Below are 8,672 nucleotides of genomic sequence, written 5' to 3' on the forward strand. Positions count from 1 at the left end.
ATATGATGTTCTCCTAATACGAGCCGTCGTTTTCCACATTGGTTTAGAAAAACCTGGTGGTTTAGAGGTTCCCGGGTTATTGTCACAACTTAAGAAATACGGGTGTTGACGATACATATAAAGTTCATCGGGTTTGGAATCAAATTTCTCTATTTTTATGCCCTTTCCCTTATTGTTCTCTTTTGTCTTATTAAATTGTGTTGGAGTAATTTCTATAACATCATCGGAATCCTTGTCGGGATCCGATTCATCGGAGAATTGGTAATCCTCCCAATACTTTGCTTCCTTGGCGGAAACACCATTGACCATAATTAACTTTGGTCGGTTGGTTGAGGATTTTCTTCTACTTAACCGTTTTATTATTTCCCCCACTGGTTCTATTTCTTCTTCCGGTTCCGATTCTTCTTTCGGTTCCGACTCTTCTTCCGGTTCCTCTTCGGGAACTTGTGAATCAGTCCACGAATCATTCCAATTTACATTTGACTCTTCATTATTATTAGGTGAGTCAATGGGACTTATTCTAGAGGTAGACATCTATCACATAATATCAAACATGTTAAGAGATTAATATATCACATAATATTCACATGTTAAAAATATATAGTTTCCAACAAAAATGTTAAGCAATCATTTTTAAAGAAAACACGGTCGAAGTCCAGACTCACTAATGCATCTTAACAAACTCGATAAGACACACTAATGCAAATTTTCTGGTTCTCTAAGACCAACGCTCAGATACCAACTGAAATGTCCCGTTCATATTGATTATAAACGTTCCATATTAATTGATTTCGTTGCGAGGTTTTGACCTCTATATGAGACATTTTTCAAAGACTTCATTCATTTTTAAAACAACCATAACCTTTATTTTATCAATAAAGATTTCAAAAGCATTACTTAGATTATCAAATAATGATAATCTAAAATATACTGTTTACACACGACCATTACATAATGGTTTACAATAGAAATATATTACATCAACATAAGTTTCTTGAATGCAGTTTTTACACAATATCATACAAACATGGACTCCAAATCTTGTCCTTATTTTAGTATGCAACAGCGGAAGCTCTTAGTATTCACCTGAGAATAAACATGCTTTAAACGTCAACAAAAATGTTGGTGAGTTATAGGTTTAACCTATATATATCAAATCGTAACAATAGACCACAAGATTTCATATTTCAATATACATCCCATACATAGAGATAAAAATCATTTATATGGTGAACACCTGGTAACCGACATTAACAAAATGCATATATAAGAATATCCCCATCATTCTGGGACACCCTTCGGATATGATATAAATTTCAAAGTACTAAAGCATCCGGTACTTTGGATGGGGTTTGTTAGGCCCAATAGATCTATCTTTAGGATTCGTGTCAATTAGGGTGTCTGTTCCCTAATTCTTAGATTACCAGACTTAATAAAAAAGGGCATATTCGATTTTGATAATTCAACCATAGAATGTAGTTTCACGTACTTGTGTCTATTTTGTAAATCATTTATAAAACCTGCATGTATTCTCATCCCAAAAATATTAGATTTTAAAAGTGGGACTATAACTCACTTTCACCAAATATCACTTCATCGAGAAATTGACTTGGCCACGGGTTGATTCACGAACCTATAACAATATATACATATATCAAAATATGATCGAAATAAATTCATAATATTTTCTTTATTACGTGTTGATGATTTTTAGTTGTCCAGTTAGCGGTCCGATGTTAGAAATCCACAACTGATCGTACATGAATAATTTAATATATATATCTTGAATCAATCCACGACCCAGTGTATACATATCTCAGTATTGATCACAACTCAAACTATATATATTTTGGAATCAACCTCAACCCTGTATAGCTAACTCCAACATTCACATATAGAGTGTCTATGGTTGTTCCGAAATATATATAGATGTGTCGACATGATAGGTCGAAACATTGTATACGTGTCTATGGTATCTCAAGATTACATAATATACAATACAAGTTGATTAAGTTATGGTTGGAATAGATTTGTTACCAATTTTCACGTAGCTAAAATGAGTAGTTTTTACCAATTTTGTTTTGCTCGCCATTTCTTCGTTTCTAATCCGTTTTGAGTGATTTAAGCGGCCACGGTTTCGTATTGAACTTGAATTTATGAAATTAAACAGAAAAGGTATAGGTTTATAGTCGGAAATACAAGTTACAAGTCATTTTTGAAAGAGGTATTCATTTCCGTCGAAAGAACGACATCTTGATGACTGTTTTGAAAAACATACTTTCACTTTGAGTTTAACCATGATTTTTGGATATGGTTTCATGTTCATAAGAAAAATAATTTTTCCATAAGTATAGCTTTTAAATCAAAGTTTTTCATAGTTTTTAATTATCCAAACCAAAACAGCCCCCGGTTGTAACTACGACGGCGTAAATCCGGTTTTATGGTGTTTATCGTGTTTCCGGGTTTTAAATCATTAAGTTAGCATATCATATAGATATAGAAAATGTGTATAGTTGATTTTAAAAGTGTAGTTAGAAGGATTAACTTTATTTGCGAACAAGTTTAGAATTAACTAAACTATGTTCTAGTGATTACAAGTTTACCACTTCAAATATGATAGCTTTTTATGTATGAATCGAATGATGTTATGAACATCATTACTACCTTAAGTTCCTTGGATAAACCTACTGGAAAAGAGAAAAATGGATCTAGCTTCAACGGATCCTTGGATGGCTCGAAGTTCTTGAAGCAGAATCATGACACGAAAACAAGTTCAAGTAAGATCATCACTCGAAATAAGATTGTTATAGTTATAGAAATTGAACCAAAGTTTGAATATGAGTATTAACTTATATTAGAAAGATATCTTACTGTAAATAAGAAAGATTTCTTGAGGTTGGATGATCACTCTACAAGATTGGAAGTAAGCTAGCAAACTTGGAAGTATTCTTGATTTTATGAAACTAGAACTTGTAGAATATATGAAGAACACTTAGAACTTGAAGATAGAACTTGAGAGAGATCAATTAGATGAAGAAAATTGAAGAATGAAAGTGTTTGTAGGTATTTTTGGTCGTTGGTGTACGGATTAGGTATAAAGGATATGTAATTTTGTTTTCATGTAAATAAGTCATGAATGATTACTCATATTTTTGTAATTTTATGAGATATTTCATGCTAGTTGCCAAATGATGGTTCCCAAATGTGTTAGGTGACTCACATGGGCTGCTAAGAGCTTATCATTGGAGTGTATATACCAATAGTACATACATCTAAAAGCTGTGTATTGTACGAGTACGAATACGGGTGCATACGAGTAGAATTGTTGATGAAACTGAACGAGGATGTAATTGTAAGCATTTTTGTTAAGTAGAAGTATTTTGATAAGTGTCTTGAAGTCTTTCAAAAGTGTATGAATACATATTAAAACACTACATGTATATACATTTTAACTGAGTCGTTAAGTCATCGTTAGTAGTTACATGTAAGTGTTGTTTTGAAACCTTTAGCTTAACGATCTTGTTAAATGTTGTTAACCCAATGTTTATAATATCAAATGAGATTTTAAATTATTATATTATCATGATATTATGATGTATGAATATCTCTTAATATGATATATATACATTAAATGTCGTTACAACGATAATCGTTACATATATGTCTCGTTTCAAAATCATTAAGTTAGTAGTCTTTCATTTACATATGTAGTTCATTGTTAATATACTTAATGATATGTTTACTTATCATAATATCATGTTAACTATATATATAACCATATATATGTCATCATATAGTTGTTACAAGTTTTAACGTTCGTGAATCACCGGTCAACTTGAGTGGTCAATTGTCTATATGAAACCTATTTCAATTAATCAAGTCTTAACAAATTTGATTGCTTAACATGTTGGAAACAATTAATCATGTAAATAACAATTTCATTTAATATATATATAAACATGGAAAAGTTCGGGTCACTACACCCTCAGGCATACTCTCAGTAAAAACTGGTAAATAATAATCTTTCACATAAAGAAGATCCTCCATTTTACCTTTCCAAACATGATAATTTGAACCATTTAAACTAATCATTTTACTTGTATTAGCTTCCATCTTTCACACAAGTCAAATCAAATAACCTAGCTCTGATACCAATTTAATGGGAAAATAGGTCACAACGAGCAATCTACACAGCGGAAAGTAACCCATTTGACAAACATTTCCCGACCCGTATGAAACCGTGAGGATGCTAACAAACAAGCTATATCAAATCCAACCCAAATCAGTCCCCAAATCAGTAGCTAAACAATAATCAAGCACACACTAAATACACGAGACTTTTTACGTGGAAAACTCATCAAAATCGAGAGTAAAAAACCACGAGACTCGTAAGCCACTTAAATTCCACTATCATCAACAAAGAGAGCAATACAATAATCCTTCTCTAGATCAACATCATCATACTCTTGAACAACAATAATCAACAAGTATATGAAACAATTAAAGACAAAAGAAGAATTTCATCACCCAAAATTCTGCTACTGTTCGATCTGCTGTAACTCGAGCTACAGACCACTTGAGACGAATTCAACGGTTGAAAATGTTGGCACTGATGTCAGGAAGACACAGCCCAAAATGAAGAAGATTCAACGGTCGGATCTTCGGGGATCGAAGGTTTTCTGGCCTGCTGTCACTGTAGACGGGAATTGGGGTTTTCACTCTATTTCTTGATTTATCTCTCTGATCTCTCTGCTTTTTGATAATGAAAACCAGCTGCACACTTGGAGTTTAAAATGCCTAGGATGCTTGACCAAGTCAACAAGCATTTTGGGCCTAAATTTGTTGGGCTTGGAACATTGGGCTAAAACTTCCATATAAATGGAAACCAAATAAAAACCCAACAGCTAGGTCACAATTATAGCGCAGAAGACCATCCAGCTAGAAATGGACTATCTTCGAATGTCGCTTATATTCAAAAGTCCAATAGAATATAGAATTTGTGAACGCCAACTGGATATAAGACAATCAGGAGATACCTCTTCAAACATATTATCTTCTATTAGTTGTTCATAGATGACAACACCCATGTTGGATTCCACTATGGTATGGGTTGAACAACATAGGTATATCATCCATCATAAGAGTAACTTTTTGATCAATGCGAGAAAATAAGTTGAAAATTGAAGATATTTTGATGAAAGTAATTGTTTTCTGCCATTTTATTAATATTGTTGAAACGTTATCCGGAAAAATTAACAAAATCCAAATCATATCCAAAAATCTTATTCATGTCAGATGATGGTCTGATAATCGCAAACCGCAAAATCCTACATGCAATTTGGGTAACCGATAAATATTTCGTTTGGCTTCCGCAAAAGCCGTTCCCAATTTCAAAATTTATATGCGATTTCCAAGGGCATTTACGCAAAAGATAACTTGGGTTAGTTTATATAATACGTTTAGTAATCTGCCTTATATGATTCATAATCACCTTAATTTTTTCCAAAACATGATCTTATTTGGTTACAAACAATTTCATAAAGATTTGATTTTTCCACTTTTTCTTTCTGTTACCTTACTATTTTTGAATTTTTATTAGTACAAAAGACAGACACATTAAAACTAGCAAACACATTTAAATTTAAATAAAAATGAAAATTCAAAGTCTGCACAAATTACATTGTATTTGCACAAGTGGTGCGCAATTTAATAGTATCTCATATCTCATATTTGTAAGGTTGTAAAAGTCGCGAGTCGGGGACGCATCGGTTTACACCTAAAAAAGACGCGTCGGCCGAGTCGGGGACGCATCGGTCGTTGACCAACGTTGACTTTATTGATAATTTCTTAAATATATATTTATATATGTATAAAATAGTTGATTCTGTACCATAAATTTCTTAAATAAGAACTTGAAATTAAATACAATCAAACTTCAAACTTAATTAATGTTACCGAGTACATAATCAGTAAGGACACAGAGAAAAGAGCGGCTAAAAAATGAAAACGTACCCTAATTTTAAAACATATCACATGTTGACAAAAATTTGAATGATTTTGACCGTTTTTGACCAACTTTGACCGTCTTTGACCGAACTTTTAGCTTTGACCATCTTTTGAGTCGTTTTCAGAAAAACGGGACGGAGAACTCAAAAAAATGACGCATCAGCCGGCGCGTCGGCCAAGTCGGCCGACTTTTACAACAGTGCATATTTGTAGTTACACTAACTTTTACGAAGTATAACAAAAACAATAATAGTATATTCTTTTATGGCTAATTTAACATGGGCTTAAGTCACTTACAAGTAAACTAGTGAAATTACCCGTGGAACCACGGGTTTGTTTAAGCGAAACAGTTTAACGATATGTTTTAGGTATTAATTGAACGTAAATGTTAAAATCATTTAGTTTAATGACCCGTGGAACCACAGATTCTAACTAAGAAACTTGTCATTGTTTTTACAAACATATTATTTCCTCACGAAGGTTGCATCACACTTTGTTCACATCAAATCTGCAACACATGCCGTAACTCATAAGTTAAACAATATGATCATTAACTATCTTTGTAATAGCCATCTCTGTTTCAAAAAATATGATTAACCATTGTAGTTTAAGATTAATAAGCTATAAGCTATGTATTTGTACTCATGATACATATATTTAGGATCAAAAGTCTTTGATAATAAAAGAAATTGCACATCCCCTTTATTCTACTTCTAATGTAAATGGATGAGTAGGTAACCTGAAGAGGGTGATAATAATTGTGGCCTACTGCAACACAAGTTTTGAAATATATTGATGTTGATGATGATAATAAAAAAAATATAAAAGAACAATACACAAACAAATAAAAAAATCATTGACAAAGCATATCTCACTATCAAAAAACATGATATGTACCTGCCATATTGTCGGAACTGGCATTAGAAGAATAATAGTATTTTCTGTTTAATTTAGAGTTCATTAGATTAACACCATCTTAAATTGAACCTTCATGAAAACAACACATGTCAGATAACAATAATATTAGGAATTCAATAACGAATTAGAAAGAATTTAAGTGAAAAAGATTCTAGAGAACACATATATTACATGAATCTTATACCTATACTATATTGACCGTGTTCTAATACAAATATGAGAATCGAGTTTATAAGATTGAACGTGAGTCAATCCATCTAGTCGTCAACTTGGTTTTTGGCAGGCATGAGTAAGGGCTTAATATCAAGAAACCCTAATTTGAAACATAGTATAATTTTTAATTGTGGATTTAATTTCTTTTATATTAAATTAATTAGTTTTTATGACATCATCAAGATATCTTCTAATTTTTTCTATTTATTTTTGAATTTTTTTTTATGCTTAAAAAATGACTATTTATTACATCATCATTGTAGGATTTTAATAGAAACTATAGATGAATAATTTCACAGTTGGGCCAAATTATAGGGTCAATCACCAAAATACCCATTTTTTTGGCCTTTTCTGAGCTGGAACCCCTTTTTTTTTTTTGAGAATTTGCCCGCGCAAGGCGCAAGTATCTTTAGACCTTGCGACCTTGCGGCTTGCGCCTTTGCGTGTAAACGCAAGGCGCAAGGATAAGGGCTTGCGTCCTTGCGTCCTTGCGCCTTGCGCCTTATCAGAATGGATTTTTCCTGATTTCTGGATAAGATTTTTTTGGATTCTTTGTACCTTTACGGATAAGATTATGTACCTGTCTATTTAATGAGGCTAGAACTCCAGATTAATAATTTTATTTTACTTCATTTTCAAAAAGATCAAGTCATTAGAGCATCGTTAAGGTACCAACGTTTATCTATTTTTTCACTAATTTGTGTCTTAATGAGCTGTAGTAATGATGAAGCATTTGTTGTTCATGTATGTTGTGGAGGTAATTTTGAATTTGTTAACAACATACCTATGTATCTGCCTCTTGACTGTTTTAGAACCAGATTAAAACTACCACTTGCTCCACAAAAACCAATAAATCGAAGAGTATTGTTAAGGAAAATTCTCAAAAAAATTGAATTGCCACCTAATGCACCTGTTTCGCTAAGATATATTGATAATAATCATATTTTTGATATTACTGATGATCATGAAGATTTTTTTGAGTTTTTAAAACACGCTGTCACAAACGAGCCTATTGATATTTATGTTGTCGACAAAGTTAGAATGCTTCAACCCGGACAAAATTCACAAACACACCAGCCCCAACAAAATCCACAAACACACCATCTCCAACAAAACCTCCGGATTCTCGAGTCTCAACCAAACAAACAAACTCACCATCTGCAAAAAGAACAAGATGAAATACACAATTCCGAACCAAACCTCGAAACACACTATTCGGAAGAAAAACAGGCTGAAATACCACCTCCAAACACAGAAGAATTTGACTTCTTCAACCATGGCGCCGAGAACGTGTGTAAAATAAAAAAAAATAGAGAACCCGTTTATACCTGTTGTTGGGTCTAGTGAATCGGATGAAGCAAGTGACGAGGAAGATGAAGATGAAGAAGATGAAGAAAAACAAGATGTATTCTGGAATATGCCAACTCTACACAGTCAGCAAGATGAAAAAAACCCAGAATTTACGACCCCAATTCCAACCACGTATCAGGTATCTGATTTGGTCAAAGTTCGTCAAACGTTTTCGAACAAGGAAG

Source organism: Rutidosis leptorrhynchoides, chromosome 1 (genome assembly GCF_046630445.1).
Source record: "Rutidosis leptorrhynchoides isolate AG116_Rl617_1_P2 chromosome 1, CSIRO_AGI_Rlap_v1, whole genome shotgun sequence".
Classification (NCBI taxonomy): domain Eukaryota; kingdom Viridiplantae; phylum Streptophyta; class Magnoliopsida; order Asterales; family Asteraceae; genus Rutidosis; species Rutidosis leptorrhynchoides.